Source organism: Lynx rufus, unplaced genomic scaffold, assembly GCF_022079265.1.
Source record: "Lynx rufus isolate CCGP_SWC_20201006 ecotype Redwood Valley unplaced genomic scaffold, mLynRuf1.p SCAF_9, whole genome shotgun sequence".
In the NCBI taxonomy this organism is placed as follows: Eukaryota; Metazoa; Chordata; class Mammalia; order Carnivora; family Felidae; genus Lynx; species Lynx rufus.
Genome location: NW_025814897.1, coordinates 42659747 through 42676280, shown reverse-complemented (window position 1 = coordinate 42676280; position 16534 = coordinate 42659747).

Below are 16534 nucleotides of genomic sequence, written 5' to 3'. Positions count from 1 at the left end.
GAAAGACTTCAGGCAAAGAAACAGCTGCCAACCGTTATAGTCTAGTTTGGTTATGAAATACCAAAATTCAGGTGTAGACATCACCTTAACTGTAACAGTTATTGTAATGTGATTTTGATTCTAGCAATGAAATGGAGAAACAGGAAAGATGATTTATTCCATAGTGTATATCAAAATAGTGAAAACAAAAGCAAAAACAAAAGCATTTCTAATTCATAAACACCTCTTTTCAAACCACTTTTCCTTTCATCAACACCGTAGAATACCAAGAATAATTCTATCCTCTGACCACTAGTTGGTCAGGAATTAACCTTTCATACATATATAGAAAAAGTATCCTCTGTTCAATTATGTGCATATGAGGAGACGAGCTTTGTAGAGGAAAAGATAGTAAATTAGACATATTTCTTTCCTCACATGGCAGCATAAGAACTTTACTACTAGAGCAAAAACTCTTTGAAGGTGGAAAATGTTTCTTTCATCTTCCTATTTGCCAATGCCATCACCCAGCTTAGTACATATCCAGCGTAGTAAATGCAACATGGGTATTTGCTGAATAAATGCTAATTAATCATTCATTCATCTAAAATGTGTATACTGCTTATGACTTGGCAGTCATAAAACAGATAAGATCACCGCCCTCATATACACTGGGGCTTTCTATTCTGCCAATTTATAGATAATTGTCCAAGAATTTTGTGTGACTTACTGACTCTTCTAGAAAAAAAATTAAGTTTAAGGCATTACTGTGGTATGTAATTTTGTAATATTAGAGCTATGGATATCAAAGTCTTTTGGCTCAAGGGAAGAGATACTTTGCAACACACAACTAAGAAATGGACGTGAAGAATACTCCTTTGCCCACTATAGTTGGGAGATAATTTTTCCCAAAATCCTGGAAAAACTATCATACAATGCATATATGATAAGAAACAGTGGTTCCCAAACCTAGCTATAAGTCAGAGTCAACCGGCAGCTTAATACACAAACATTATCATATCTCCAATTTCCCAAGGTAGATCACTGGAAACTGAGCTTTTAACATTTCTCAGCTGGTAAAAGGAGTAGCAATTATGAAGCATGCTTATGAAATAGAAATATCTCAGGTATAAAAAAAGCAATCACACATGAAATGATATTTGACATCTGATTTATAGATTTAATGTATCATTGATTTTATGGTATTCTAATTCATCCATATGTCTATATTCTTTAATTCAATATCTATATTGTTTAGCATGGTCCTCACTACATAGTTGCTGCTCAAGAGATTTTTTCTAAATGACCCAATAAATTGAAAGGATTCTAATATAGAATGGATTTTATACCCTTCAATATCCTCTAGATTCCAACATAGTTTCTTTGAAAAATATTTCTGCAATGTGCATAAATTTAACAACTATTATTGAGAGAGTGAGGGGAGAGGGCAGGGGAGAAGAAAGATTCACACACACACACACACACACACACGAAGCAAACATAGAGTCACAACTGGACAGCCACATAGAATGATTCAGGTTCTGGTGATGAGGGAATAGTTTTAATTGAACAAACTTTCTGATAGATGACAGTTAAAAAGAACCTATGTAAAGGCATACAAAAGTAACCAAAATGAGGAAGAAACTGGAAGGGATTTGACTCTTGAAAGAAGAGAATCACGTTGGATAAAATGCATCTGTATATAACTTCCCCCACTGATGGCAATGACATCCCCCACTGATGGCAATGTGAGGCAGCTAGAAGTCAAATAGGCAGTTGTATTGTTTTTGGACTTCAAAGTCAGGGGACAGAGATGGTAGAAACCAGAGAGTCTGGGAATTTCAGAAGAAATACGTGAAAGAAGGAAGCACCAAGAAGGAAGCTCCAAATCTATGAATAAACATCCTTTAACTGATTGGCTAATAATTTGGCATGTGCAGGTGAGATCATAAGGATATGAGGAGGGAGTCAATAATTAGAAGACTGAAAGAAGAGAGCAAAGATTCCAAGTGTTTCTAATTAGAAGACTGAAAGAAGAGAGCAAAGATTCCAAGTGTTTCTGATCTCGGGGGTAAAAGAGTTTGGAGTACATTAGCAGGACTTTAACAACATTAGACTTTCCATTTAAATTCCAAAAAGCAAAACAAAAAACAAGAAACAAAACAAAAAACAAAACCAGAAGTACCAACCTTAGTAAATTCTAGTAAAGCATTAGGAATAAAGCCAAAAATAATACATTCATCTTAAAAATGATAGTGACAATAAGGGCCCCTGGGTGACTCAGTAGGTTAAGCATCTGACTCTTGGTTTTGGATCAGGTCATGATGTCATGGTTCATGAGTTTGAGCCCCATATCAGACTCTGCACTTACCGTGCAGAGCCTGCTTGGGATTCTCTCTCTCTTCCTCTCTTTCTGTCCCACTCTCTTGCTCTCACTCTCTCAAAATAAACAAACTTAGAAAAAATAGTAGTGAAAGCAAAATAGACCCACTCTAACAAAACATAAAACCAAATAACAAAATATTAACAAAGACATGTTAGAAATTTAACTGCCTAATAGAACTCAACAGTCTTCAGAGGAATACAGCAAAATGAAGAGTCTACAATGTATCATCTTTATTTACAGAGTAGAACAAACAGTATCATGCACATGAAAAAGTAGAAAAATGTGACCCACAATCAAGAGAAAACTTATTCAAAAGAAACACATGTACTAACAATCTTGATATTGGAATTATTAGACAAATACTTTAAAATAACTTATAAATATATTTTAAAAATGTATAGGAAAAAATAAATAGAAGTGGAGGTGTACAGAGAATATTTGGAAACTATGAAAATAAACTACATGGAAATCTTAGAAATGAAAAAATGGAAAATCTGAAACAAACAGATTAGACAGGATGGAAGAGTGTATCAGTGAAGTGGGAAACAGGAAAGTATTAGTCAACAGAGGGGAAGTAAACAAAATTAAACTCTGATTTAATAGACATGGGATTTGAATATCAGGAGAAAATTGTATAAAATTTTTAAAGAAACTTGGCTTAATTTCTTTAAGCTCCAAATTTGATCAAAAAGAGGGACCTACCTATCCAGGAAGCTCAGCAAACACCAAATAAATAGAAAATAAATTGCACCTAGGCATATCATAGTCAAACTTCAAGAAAGCATTAATAAAAAGTATTAAAAGAGGAGAAAAATACACATCATGTACAACATTGAAAGGTGATTACTATAAGAATAACAGAAACCAGAATAAAATGATATAATAACTAAGGGTTGAGAGAATTCTTCCCATGTAAAATTTTATATTCTGTGAAATTATCTTTCAAAATAAAGACAAATAGGAATTTTTTTTGCCTATATTTAAATCTGAGAGAATTTATCAAAAACAAACTTGGACTATCAATAAACAGGAAAACAAAACCAAAGACTAAAGAACACTCTTCAGGCTAAAGGCAAACGATACCACATGGAAATCAAATTCTATAGAAAGAAAGCAATAGCACTTGAAATGTTAAATACATGGATAAATATAAAAGTTTTTTTTCTATGTCTTCTTAAATTCTTTAAAGGCAATTAACTATTTAAAAAGAACAGAAATATATAAATAAATGTGAACTATTTGAGATATGTAGATATAACGTATATGACAATAACCAAGAATAGGTGGCTAGATAGCTAGCATGAGTTTGTTTTATGAAATGTGAAATGATATATTGTGAAATCAATATAGTCAGTGACAAGTTACAAATTTACATATAGAAAGAAACTGCTTAAAAAATAAAGCAGAAATATAAAGTCAAAAGAGCAGTTACAACAGGACATAAGCTATTTGCTTTACACCAAAGATAGAAGGAAAAGAAGAAAAAGGAAACAAAGGCAGAAGGAGTGGAAAACAAAATAATGGCCTTAAATAGTCAAATCAATAATTAAATCACATGTAAATGGATCAAACATTCTGATTAAAAGTTAGACTGAGTAAAATAGGAAGATTCAACTAAAGGATGTCTATAAAACATGCAAGTAAATTTAAAGACACAGAGTGACAGTGAAAGGATGGAATAAAATATAAGATGTAAAAAAATCATTATTGGAAAGCTGGGGTGACTATATAGATCATTATCAGAGATAAGGAAGTTTATTGTATATAGACACAAAAGTTAATTTATCAAGAAGCATAACAATCCTAATGACAGAGCTTCAAAGCACATGAAGTAAAAATTGATACCCCAAAGGAGATCTAGACAATTCCATAATCCTAACTGTTGACTTTATTAATTGCCTCTTATGGACTGATGAAAAACATAGCCATCTACAGAAAATTAATGATATGGAAGATTCGACAATCCTTAAGCAGTGTGACTAAATTGTTATTTAAATTATGCCAAAAAGTTAGTTTCTTCCAGTAAAGAACACTAATAGTTCTTTGCAATATGAAATAAAATTATCTAAAAAATAAAAATAAATAAATTGATATTTAAAGATTGCCAAATATAAAGAACTCCAGAATGCATATACTTTTCAATTGACCAGGGAATATTTATCAAGGTGGACCATATTCTTTCTCATAAAATGTAAAACAATGCTCAATTTTTAAGGCTTGAGTTCATACAAAGTATCTTCTCTAATCATACCTGATATAAATTAGAACTTAACCAACTGTATCTAGAGAATACCAATGTTTTTGAAAAATTAAGCAACTGTAAATAATCTATGGTTTAAAGAGTAAATTACAAGAGGAACTGAATATGAATTTTACCTAAATGATAATGAAAGCACAACAGAACATTTGTGGGGGGCAGATAAAACAATGTTAAGAGGGAAATTTATAGAATAATGTACTTGTGATAAGAGGAAGGTTTCAAAATCAATTACCTGATACACTTCTATCTTAAGAAGCTAAAACTAAGACTTGAAAATTAAATGGAAAATAGGTAGAAGGAAGGCAATAATGAATAAAAGAATGGAAATCAATGGGCTAGAGTACAAATAATAGAATAAGTAAGGTCAGAAGTTTCCTCTACAAAGAATGACAAAATTGATAAAATTCTAGCAAATATAATCAAGAAATAGTAAAAGAGAAAGTGAGAAGAAACATATTATTAAAGTCAATAGCATTTGTAAAGACATCAGAAGATAAGGAAACAAACATTATGAGCAGCTTTATGACAATAATTTGACAAATTAGAGGTTTGAAAAACACAGCTTTCAAATATAACACAAGAAGAAACTGTAACAACCTAAGTTGCTGTATATTTATTAGAGAGATCAAATTTGTAACAGAAGCTATACAATAAAGAAAATAAAGATTTACTTAGGTAGAACATGAAAATTACTAAGTGTTAAAGAAGAGGTTTTCACTTGAACTTGTCAAGGTTAGCATCTGATTTTCCAAAGTCAGCATAAGAAGATGAAAAGACAAGCCATATGTTGGAAAAAAAGTACACAATCTTTTTTTTTTTTTTTTCTAGAGCTAAAACGAAGTGGATTGGAGCAGGAGGAAAGGGGAATGGAAAGAAAAGTAGTCCAGGAGAGGAGCCATTAGGGAAAGAGGTAGAAATAATTGAGATTTGTAGAAGTCATGGCACATGGCTCAGAATGGTCTCTAAGCAATGTGATGTATTATTAAATAAATTGATTCATACAAACCCATCTTTCCCTCCTCCTCCTTATGTGTGTGTTACAGAAAACTATAAAGAAATGATCATTTTTGTAGTTAAGGAATTTTAACAATAATGAAATCTGTAAGTTGTAAAATCTTAGAAGGGCTATTGAAAAATATGATGAAGGTATTATTTCTGAAAATAGAATCATGTCTCCTATTTGTGGGATAATGTCTATGTCCTACTTTTTTTTTTAAAGTTTATTTATTTATTTTGAGAGAGAGGGAAAGAGAGCAAGCGAGCACAAGGAGCAGAGGGGCAGAGAGGGAGAGAGAAAATCCCAAGCAGGCTCCACACTGTCAGCATAAAGCCCAATGCAGGGCTCAAACTCACAAAAGCTGAGGTTATGACCTGAATTGAAACCAAGAGTTGGATGCTTAACCGACTGAGCCACCCAGGCACCCTTCTATGTCCTACCTTTAACAGGAAATAGACTTGGTAAAAATACACTTGCCAAACCTGGCTAGGCATAAGAACTGCCCTCAGGATTTGTTTAAAACCGTGATCCCAGGGTACAACTCTGGGAGTTTCTGACTCAATAGGACAGGCATGGCTCAGAAATCTATTTTTTTTTCTTTCTTTTTTTTTTTTTTTAATTTTTTTTTTCAACGTTTATTTATTTTTGGGACAGAGAGAGACAGAGCATGAACGGGAGAGGGGCAGAGAGAGAGGGAGACACAGAATCGGAAACAGGCTCCAGGCTCTGAGCCATCAGCCCAGAGCCCGACGCGGGGCTCGAACTCACGGACCGTGAGATCGTGACCTGGCTGAAGTCGGACGCTTAACCGACTGCGCCACCCAGGCGCCCCAGAAATCTATTTTTATAAGCTCAGTTAGGTAATTCTGATGCAGCCAGTCTAACACAACCATGCTGTAAGCTGCTATATGGAACCTGGGCCAGACACATCCTCAAGGTCCCATCTAGGTCTCTAATGCACTTGGTGCAATTCTGAAAGGCACTGTATAAAAAATTTGCACCACTTTTGAAATTACTTTTTATTAAACTAGAAAAATCTTGTTTTAAAACTGCACGAGATAACTTAGAGAAGCAGTAAAAAATTATCTCTGTAGGTAAAATGACTTTATATTCCTTTCTTAAAACAATTTTGAATTAAAAAACATTTTATCATATGAATAACTTTTTTGAAAAAATTTGGCTATCATCTTTCAAGATCAATGGCTTAAATCGACATATTCAACCTGAAAATGCAAATAAATGACTGAGATGTGCATTTCCAGCTAAATGGATTTGGTTATTTTTTTCTAAATGGGCTCTTCTGTGTGGCTGAGCGAGGCATTAGTCTGGGGTAAATGTTTCAGAGATCACAATGCCTTCTTGTACATACGTCCAGTGCAAAAGATCATGGAGTTGTTTAAAAATATATTTACAAACTGCAAAGGAATGGAGAGTTTACTAAGCATATTTATAGTACTGCAGAGTCATATGTTACTTGAAGTAACAGCCTTCCAAAGCAAATATCTGGTTTGTTACATTTTAGCTTTGGGTTTTTGTTGTTGTTGTTGTTTTGTTTTGTTTTCTTTAAGGAATGAATAGTAAATCAAAAACTATTTTCCATTTCTCTGAATCCTCATTTTATGACATGTAGGGTCTCTCACATCTGCCACTCTTGCATGAAATACTGGATGTGCCATAACCAAAGGGTGAGAAGGACATAAGAAAAAAAAAATTGAGCAAAAGATAAAGGGATGAGATGTATGAAGAACGACTGAAAAGTAGTTAAACCTTGGTGTTGACTGGACACTGGACATGGCTTCCTTCCTATCTGCAGTGCTCTCAGCTAACTTTATCCAACAAAAGCTAGAACTTCACTGAAACCCAGGACTGCTTTAAAAATGGAGGAAGAAAGACTAGGAAGGGCAGGGGAGGGAGCAAGGGGAATTGTCAAGTAACTTGTCACTACAGCTAAACTTGACAAATTTATTCAGAATCAACAATATGTAAAGAGATAAAATATTTAAAGTATCAGGAGCTGGCTGGCATAATCACTAGGTATGGCATTCCAACTGCTGTTTTTATTTCTCTTTCTTCCTTTATTCTAACTAACAAGATTGTTCAGCAAACCTATCTATACTACATGTGCTGGGTGTAAAAAATAAAATTTCTTCTTCTTCAAGAAAAGATTGGATTGAGAATACTTGGGTTGAAATAATGTTTTCTTTTACATAATTAGCTTCAATTTTAAATTAGTTATTTAAAAATGTTTGCCCTGGGGCTCCTGGGTGGCGCAGTCGGTTAAGCGTCCGACTTCAGCCAGGTCACGATCTCGCGGTCCGTGAGTTCGAGCCCCGCGTCAGGTTCTGGGCTGATGGCTCGGAGCCTGGAGCCTGTTTCCGATTCTGTGTCTCCCTCTCTCTCTGACCCTCCCCCGTTCATGCTCTGTCTCTCTCTGTCCCAAAAATAAAGAAACATTGAAAAAAAAATTTAAAAATGTTTGCCCTTTGATGTTTCAATCTATGTAATATAGGTAATAAAACTTTATCAAAGGGTTGTGGATAAGATAAACTTCTTAAAAAATACTAGCCAGGTGTCTATAATATAGTAGAAACTCAATGTCCTAAGATAGAGCCTACTTTTTATGTTTTTCTTTGGTATGTGTGTGTGGCCATACCGGACAGGTAATCATCTGAAACTAATTGAGAGGCATGATAGACATATTGAAGCAGTATTAGCAATAACAGAATATATTTACTGAGCACCTTCTATCAGCTATACGTGTCAAAGACCTTACATTTTTAATCCTTGGAACAATCCTCTGAAGCAAGCATTTTATTTTGCAGGAGAAAACTGAGGCACAGAGAGATGTGTTTACTTGGCCAAGATTACAGTAGCAAATGACTCTGACACATGCTAATAAGCCCATTGCAGTGATGTCACTAAGGCAGTGCCTTTTATATTTAAATGGTCTACACTGGCAGTTAGAACCTCATATATGTAGCAACTCTTTGTCACTTGATGGTTTCATAGATTCAGAGCCTATTAAAGTTAGAAGAGATAATAGGGGTGATACCATTCAGTGGTCCCCAAACTGTACAAATTAGTGCTGTTCCATGACAATAGAAGTAAAATGAACAAAAGAAGGAAGTTTTTTTTCTTTTCAATGAACTAAATATATTCCATTTAAAGAAGTATTTGCTATTAACAATTGTCTAACAAGTATGTATTAAATGAATAAGTAGCTCCTATTTTATCAAATAAGGTACATTTATATGGCAAACAAAATTAAACCAACCTAACAATATCACCCCCTCTCCTTTGTTATTTAAGTGTTACTAAACCACCAAAGCCCCAAGTTTTTCTTATCCTGGTGATGGAAAACTTTCTATGTTAATTTGGCCAGACTATAGTTCCTAGTTATTCAATCCAACACTAACTTAGGTGTTGCTAAGAAGATTATTTTGTAGATGTAATTACTGTTAGTAATCAGTTGACTTGAAGTGAGAGGGCTTAGCCAAGGATGATCTAGGTGGCTTAATTCAAACACAGAAAGGCCCTGAGAGCAGAACTAGAATTTCCCTAAAGAAGGACATCTGCTTACGGACTGCAGCTTTGGCTCCTGTTGGGCATTCCAGCCTTTCTCAAGGGTCTGCCCTCCAGACTGTGGGCCTGCCTAGCCAGCTTCCACATCATCTCAATTAATTTCCTGCAATAAATCTCTTTACATAAAGGAAGGTTATGTTTCTCTAATGGAACCCTAACTGATAAAAATCATTGACCTACACCAACTCACTCATTTTACAGATGAGGAAATTATAGCCAACAGTGAGATATGTTCAAGATCACACAGCAGCTTAGAAGCAGAAGTGAGATCTGAACTGAAGTCTTTCTCCTGTAAATCCTGTGCTTTTTTCTCTATTATTCTGCCTAATGTAGGCAGAGGTCATGTTCTGTTAGGACAGGTCATATTCTTCATAGTAATTTCAAGTTTCAGAGACCATCTAGGTGCAAAGTCTTATGACCTAAGGAAAAAAGAGATACAACTATCTTTTAAATAACTGTTTTATATTACATAGGAAAATCCAGCAGAATCCTTGATGCAATTCTTTAGACTTTATCCATTTGCCTTGTGCACTGAATTAAAAGTTCCATTAGACATTAAAGACACGTTATTAGTTTTCTCTACTATAAAGTATGGTCCTAGATTTGGCTGTGACCCTGGGGCTCAAATACTTTAATAATTTCTACATATTTTATTTCTACAAGATTTTACCAATGAGTACAAAAATATAAATTCAACAAGGAATGTTCTGTTTTTAAAGTATACTGCAAATAGAAATTTATGTTCTTATCATGATTGCGAAGTCTTTTAATATATATTTGCCTAAATCTATCTAGAAAATGGCTGCTTGAAAATTCATATTCTATGGGAAGCAGTTACTTTTTCACATCACTGGGATATGGCAAGTCTCACCTAAGACAAATTTATTAGTGAATATTCAAGGGGCCAGCACACTTCCATAGTCAGAGAAAAGACAAAGGCAATGAAAAAATGAGAAATACAAAAAAACTGTTCTTGATCCCTAATTACAACATAATATAGTTCCCCAACACATGTATGAATAATTATCCTTCATTACATATTTTAGAAACCCACTTCTAGACTCGGTAGGGCATAGGGTATTCATGTATTAAGTGGAAAAAGAAATAAAATGGCTTTTCTTATATCAGATAAGGTCAATTTATGGGGCAAAAATAAGCAAATAAGGACATTATGCTTTAGCAGAGTGTAGGGCCCAAAAGCAAAGGCATCATTTGATTAAAAAAGGCCAGTTTTGAATGCGACTTCTGTCACTTACTAAATGTGTGACTTTCAACAGGCTTTTGTCTACGCACCTCTAACAAATACTGGCATAGCAACACCTACTTCAAAGGGGTTGCTATGAGAAATATATGAGTAATGACTATAAGGTAAGTGGTGGCATTCTAGAAAATATGAAGTGCTCATCCAGTACCCTCTGAAGGCCACCACAATGGTCTGCCTGTCTATCTGGATCCTGGAGGTGTTTCACTCTCCCCTTTCTTGCCAAGCTCACTGTACTAGAGCAAACCTAGCTTCAGTTCAGTTTTGCAAAAACGTCTAGGAAAACCTGCTATGTTCTTTCTTATGTTTGGAAAACTCTTCTCTCACTTGTAACCTGACTGTTCCTTCTCATACTTCATGCTTGGGCTTAAATGTCTCTTTCTTAGGAAGGCCCTTTATGACCACCTCCTCAAAATATGTTACCTTGCTTTTCTTGAATATTAGTATTTGTATGTTTTCCTATGGAGTTTATCAAAACTTTTACATTATGTATGTGCTTTACCTGTTTATTATAAAATTCTGTTTTACAGGATTTTAAGCTGAGATCAGACTTTAAGTCACTAGACTGTATGTTTATTTAACACAGAGTTGTGTACATAGTAAATGTATTTTTAGGGGCACCTGAATGACTCAGTGGGTTAAGCATCTGACTCTTGATTTTGGCTCAGGTAGTGAACTCATGGTTCATGACTTTGAGCCCCACGTTGGGCTCTGCACTGTGTCAGCAGAGTCTGATTAGAATTCTCTCTCCTTCTCTCTGTGCCCCTCCCCCACTCATTCTCTCTTTTTTCTCTCTCTCAAAATAAACTTAAAATATATATATATATATATATATATATATATATATATATATATATTTACCAAATAAGTGAATAAACAAATGAATGAATTGAATGGATTCTCACAGAGTTTTATTTTTAATGAACCTAGACCAGATTTACAAAGTTAACCCAAAGCATTCAGACAGGAAACAGGAAAATCAGTTTCCTGTCATGTTTGTGTCAGATATTGGATATGCAATTCTGATAATATAGAAACCTCCATTTCCTCAGAAGTGAAATATGCAGTTTGGACTAGATTGTCTTGCTAAGGTACCTGTGAAAGACGTTCTTAACCTTGGCTGGGACATGTACCCCTTTAAGGATATGTATATATGTGTGCAAATGTATGGAAAATATCAATACAATTTCAAGAGGATTGTGAAATCCACTGAAACTTGTTTTGGAGACTACTAAGGATCCATACACCTCAGGTTAAAAGCCACCTCCCTTTAGAGCACAAACATTCCATTAAATTATAATATTCTGTATGATTTGGCAAATTTTCAATCCACTTTGAATTCGACCAGAAAATTAAATTGACTCCGGGGTTCAGAAGGTTAAGTATGGAAGTATTATCTTTAATTTTCACAAAGAATCATTCCCTCAAAAGCAGTTCTCATACTGTTTTATAATGTCTTTGGTTTGTTAAGACAGACACAAATTAATCACTTCTATTTTCTATTTTCATATCATTATTTCCATTTTCATATCATTGTTTTCTTAAAAATAGGATGTTAACACTCATAACACATTATCAGGCATTAGGTCTCCATTAGTTGATTTCAATCAACTATAGACGCAAATACATAATATAGAAACACTTTAATTATTGTAACTATATTGCTTACTGAGCATATATTTATAAAATTATGATCACATGTATTTTTATGAGAAAAGAAATTTGAGTAAAAGAATGTAATAATATAAATTGTGTGCATAAAAGAGCAAGCATCTATAAAATGAGTAGATTTAAGATAAAAAAGAACAAAGTATTAAAGCTCATGATGAAAAATCTTGGTAGAAAGTAATTTTGTCAAATTAAGAAAATGTGAACCTTCCCAAAGCAAAGCAGAAGCATACTAAAAAAATAAGTAACCTTTCCAAAAATAGGCACTGGGAAAACTTAAAAGAAAAAGAGAGAGATAAAAAGGAGTAAGGTTATGATGATACCATTCCAAATGGAATAAAATGAATAAAAGCACAGCAGTTTGTTTTAAGGTAACATTGCAACAACAATAAAAATGATGGAGTATAAATACCTAGTAATTGGTGTTAGTTTGTGGATAGCTCTTGTAGTAACTGGAGCTTTCTTCCATGTATATCCAAACAATTATGATTTATGGAGAAAATAGCTTCCCAGACATTTATATATTTGACAAGTATACAGAGCACTGAAGATGGTTAGGCAATGGTTTGGAAAGGAAGAAAAAAAAACTATGATAAAAAAGTTGGACATAATCTCAGTTTATTCGAGGGACGGATATTCTCATTTGCTTCTTGAGATCCATGTGACATACTGAGCCAAGCTCGCTCCATGGCCAAGGAGTACATTCAATGAATTTGATCCCTGCTGACTTGCTATCCAGTCTTCAGATGGGTTAAACCAATGTAAGTTAGAAGCCGGAGGTTTGAGGCTGGAAGGATAGTAAACATGGAATATTCTCCCCTTGAGTACATTTGTTGGGCTTCAAGTTAACAGTGGCTGCATTCTGCTATAAAATACCACACTGTTTCCCGGGTAGTCCTCCCCACCTCAATTAAAAGTACAAACCTAGCAACTATCCCCTCCCTTGTCACTTCCAGTCTAGGAGAGGGAAAGGCTCTCACTGTATCAGGGTCTAGGGCATTTCCAATTCCTGTTTTCATTTCCTTTAATCCTACCCCAAACTTATTAACTCACCTTTGAATCTACCTTATGTCAGACTGAGATTCTGTGACCTCACACAGATTTTCTCTAAGATGAAATATGATCATGTGACTATGTGTGTACAAATAAACAATTTTTTTCACCTAATTGTCTTGTGCTTATCAGCCCTCACATAACCCAGGTTCTGTGCTTAAAAGCCGACTCTAGAATGAGTGGTCGTTTTAATTTTAACAAAGACAGAGTTGATTATAGTAGACTAAAATTAAACACATTTCTGTCTTCTTGTAACTTATATAAAGGAAACATGTGAAATTTTGGTCTTGCATTCTTGTGATGAGTCGCACTAAAAGTCATATGGGATTAAGTATTTTAGAGACATTTATGTGCTTTGTGTTGTGTGTGCCTGTGTTTATTTGTAGAAATAAAGAGATATATACAAAAAACTAAGCACATCCAGATTTCATTATATAAAAAAATCACCTTAAGAACCTTAAATACCCACCTGGGTGGCTCAGTCATGATCTTGCAGTTTTTGAGTTTGATCCCTGCATCAGACTCTATGCGGACAGCATGGAGCCTCCTTCAGATTCTCTCTCGCCAACCCCCCCCCGCCCCCGTCCCTTCCCAACTTGTGCTCTCTCAAAATAAATAAACTTTTTTTTTTTTAAGAACCATAAATATCCTGTAAAATTTAATTTCCTATATAGGTCTACAGTATATCTGGAAAAATGTGAAAGAGAAAGAAAAAGTGAAGATTTCACTCTTTTCTCAAAATCATTCTTTCTGGTATGTAATAAAAAAGATTGTATGAAAATCCTTCCTTCAAAAGCTTTCATGAATTATCAAATAGCTTAAAATTTAAACTATAGCTTTTTAAACTTTTTATCATATGCATTATTTCCAATTTGAGATAATAATATACAACCTGTTCTAAGGCCATTCCTGATTGTCCCATGTCAATTAAATGTTACAAATCACTAGCCTGCAAGTGTGTACAGAAGTTCTAGTTGATTAGGCAAGACAGATTAGTATGGAAAATACACAAGCAATTGAGACTTCAGGGTCTACAAACCTCATTCCACTACTGGCGTGAGATATTTTGCTTAACCATAATTCAGATTTTCCCACCCCATTTCCCAATGCAAATAAAAAGACACATTTATCCTGACATGTTTATAGTGGAAATTCTACAATATTTCTAATTTTGTCAATATCACTCTTAGGTCATCAAAGTGCATAAGGAGCTAGTTAGAATGTTGCATAAAACTTTTTGACATTGGATGACTCAAAATTTGACCAGAAGAGTAGTGGATAAATAATTAGACTTCTCCATGGGACTTTGCCAAATTACAGATGCTTATGTGCATATTTATTGACTATTTTCACACATGCTTACATTCTTCAGGCTCTAAATTTTCATTCACACTCACGTCTTATTAGGCAGTGCCAACTTACAGAAGCATTTAAGACAATATAAATTAAATTTTAGCCCACCAAATTTTTGATTTATTGGACCTAGGTAATGTTAATTGTTGTATTTCACAGAAAGTTGATAATTGCAACCATTCATTTATTTAGTAAATATTTAATTGTAAGGCAACACAGTGGGTAATACAGAGGGCTATTGTGAGTAGGAACAAATTGCACCTTGATCTTGTAGAAAAGCAAGTAACCAAATGACCTCACATTGCACTATCTCAGTAAACCCAGGGAATGTTGTTTTCTTAGCAAATGCACATGATACTTTATGTGTATTTGAAAATTGGCTCTTGGGTGCCTGGGTAGCTCAGTCGGTTAGGCATCTGATTTTGGCTCAGGTCATGATCTTGCTGTTAGTGGGTTTGAGTCACACATCAGGCTCTGTGCTGACAGATCAGAACCTTGAGCCTGCTTCTAATTCTATGTCTGTCTATCTGTCTGTCTGTCTCTCTCTCTCTCTCTCCCCCTCCCCTGCTTGCTCTCTTGCTCTCTCAAAAATAAACATTAAAACATTTTAAAAAGAAAAGAAAATGTGTCCTTATCTCTCTGAGCTACTGATTCAATTGTGATCAGTGGATTTCAGCCTAAAAAAAAGCAAGTTTGTACCATACTTCTGGACAGACCCAGATACTCACAGATACATTTTAGAAATCAGTATTTATAGAAATGAGTCATTTGTCATTCAAGGAAGAGAGCACTTTTGATCCTTTGGAGTGACCTTATGTCACTCTATTTGTCTCCAATAAGGCCTGAGACTTTAGGAGCACCCAGAGCTTCCTTCATGTGTCCCTGGTCTCTTCAGTCTACAGTATTCAACTCCACCCTATGCCCGCCCCCCAACTTCTGTCTCCCTCCATCTCCCACACCATCTCCTACCTCAAACAGAAAATGCAACTAAATTCTCTTCCCTTTACTAATCCTCTTATACCCAAGCTTCTGTGCAAACACCCTTTCTTGCTTTCTTCCTTCTAGTCCTATGACTAAGGGACCTCTATTCTTTTTTAAGACTCAGGGAATTGTTGAATTAATCTCAATATCCTCGGACATGTGACATTAAAAAAAAATTTTTTTTAATGTGTACTATTTTTGAGAGAGAGAGAGACATAGAGCATGAGTGGGAGAAGGGCAGAGAAAGGGAGACACAGAACCCCAGAATCTGAAGCAGGCTCCAGGCTCTGAGCTATCAGCACCAGAGCCCGACAGGGGGCTGGAACTCATGAACTGTGAGATTATGACCTGAGCTGAAGTCAGATGCTTAACCAGCCACCCAGGTGCCCCAGGCATGTGACATTTTAAATCGTTTCCTTCCCTGCGGGATTCTCTTCTTGTTTTCTCAACACTATTCCCACATAGTTTTACTCCCAGTTCTCTGATTGCTCTTTCTAATGAGAAAAGGGGGATCTTTACAGGCATGCCATTCTCCATTTAGATACTGTTTTAACTAAGCGTTCTCAGCTACGTTCTTTTCAAGTCCCTGTCTGCTAAAATCAGATGCTGCCACACTTTTAATTCCTTTCAGTCCTTTTTGTTTTGAAACTCATATAATCAGCACCCTGTGCATTCAACAAGCAGGATACTAAAACCATCTATCTCTGTGTCTCGATTCCTTTACTAGCTTGCTAAATTAAGTTAAATCAAGTGTACCTCAATAAACATAAGTATACAAATAAGAAACTTGGAAGTCAGTCCCCATAGCCAAAGGCTTAAGGCCTATCAAATCTGTATTTCTCATTTCTACATTTCTTTTTAATACTCCTCTATCTTCACCTTTCAACCATCCATTTGCAGGGCAGTATATATTCAAAAACTGTGCAAGACACAGTATTGCATTTTTCTGCTATCCTAGACCCGGTTGTCATTATGTCTCATTATTTCTGGCTTCCTATATCATAATCGCTATAA